Raw genomic sequence first — 1,426 nt, 5'->3', positions numbered from 1 at the left:
AATCATGAAAAAACATCATAGTATAGCATGTCATCATAAATCATGAAAAAACGTCATAGTATAGTACGCTAACAAAAACATAACATTAAACTCTATGATGTATAAACTGGACTACACGATATAAACAGTGAATTACAGTGTTCTGAGCTCCACTCTATGTTCAGACCTGCGCCTGATTTATCTGGAATCACATCAGCTGACTCGTCTCTGAGGCTCCGCCCCTTTCACACTACTACGTGTATTATCACAGAAAAACTCACGACACAGACGCAGAAAGAACAACAACAACTTTTATTAAAAAACAAAGCGGCGTGTGAGTATCACAGCAGGGCACTCTTGGTGTATGAAAGCAGACACAGTGATTGGTCAAATGATGCCTGTAGTTCCACCCACCCTGACTCCAGCCGGGAGGAGAGGCAGAGCAGCGCTGCCATGGTAACAGAGTCCTGTGACACGGAGTGGAGATGGAACTGAAAGACATGAACATAAAGTGATGAAACAGGAAATTGAGGAAACATTTTCACAATAAAAGACTGCTGTGTTCTGATTGGCTGACCTTCAGGAAGAGAGCCAGGTAAGCATGAGCCAGATCAAAGTCCCGTCCACTGGCCAACATGCTATCAATCATGTGAATGAAGGCGAGGAGAAGGCTGCTGGCCCTTCCCCCCTCTGATGTCAAACCGGTCAGCTCGACAGAGAGCGCCGCCGGCCCGTAATCCTTCAGGAGACGCAGCGGGTGATCGACTGCACGGAAAAAAAACACTTTATTTATAGCTTATATCAACAGTTTGTCCAAGTTTCATGTTATCATTACACACACTAAGGATAGACCGATACATCGGCCTGCCGATATATCGGGCTGATATTTGAGTTTTTTACTTTTATCGGCATTGGCCGATACACGCGTGGGTTCGCGGATTTATTTTTCCCTGGCATGATTTACAGACAGGCATCCACGGGCAGCTCTGTGTTGCCGGAAGACCCTGCAGCGCACATGCAGCGTTACCCCTCCCCCACTGGTAGAGTGGTGAAAGCAGCCCAAAAAGCTGCTTCAGGACAACGCTAAGTTTTAAACTTTCAAAGCCTCTAACTGTTAAACTTAGTTGAAATATTGCCACCCACTTTGAAATTTGAAACATGAATGCCAAGTGCATGTAATACACGTGCTTGCAAATATAGTTATTAAGTTTGTGGGTCAGAAAAACGGGAATGCTGCTGAATGCTTCGTCTTTAAAACTGCTTACCATTGTATTTAGGGAGCTGTAGACGTAGTTGTAGGCTGTTATGTACTGCTGTTACGAACACCGGTTTAAGGATTAAGTAATGTCAACGTTGTCAATTCAGTTCCGTGGTGTTTGTAGGAGTTTAATTCAGCGAACACCGGGCTGAGGTTTAGATGCGTGTCGTGTGTGTGTGTGTGTGTGTG

The 1,426-nt window shown here is 44.7% G+C and overlaps 1 long non-coding RNA gene across 1 annotated transcript; it reads right to left on the bottom strand.

Annotated features, from left to right (window-relative positions):
- Nucleotides 1–270: 270 nt before the first annotated feature.
- Nucleotides 271–1,420, bottom strand: LOC126387166 (uncharacterized). Its single transcript, XR_007569607.1, has 2 exons — nt 557–1,420; nt 271–470 (listed from the first exon to the last, which is right to left on the bottom strand). It is a non-coding gene; the product is annotated as an uncharacterized LOC126387166 (long non-coding RNA).
- Between the last annotated feature and the right edge of the window lie 6 nt (nt 1,421–1,426).

Source organism: Epinephelus moara, unplaced genomic scaffold (genome assembly GCF_006386435.1).
Source record: "Epinephelus moara isolate mb unplaced genomic scaffold, YSFRI_EMoa_1.0 scaffold255, whole genome shotgun sequence".
Classification (NCBI taxonomy): Eukaryota; Metazoa; Chordata; class Actinopteri; order Perciformes; family Serranidae; genus Epinephelus; species Epinephelus moara.
This window is presented reverse-complemented; position numbering and strand designations above follow the sequence as displayed.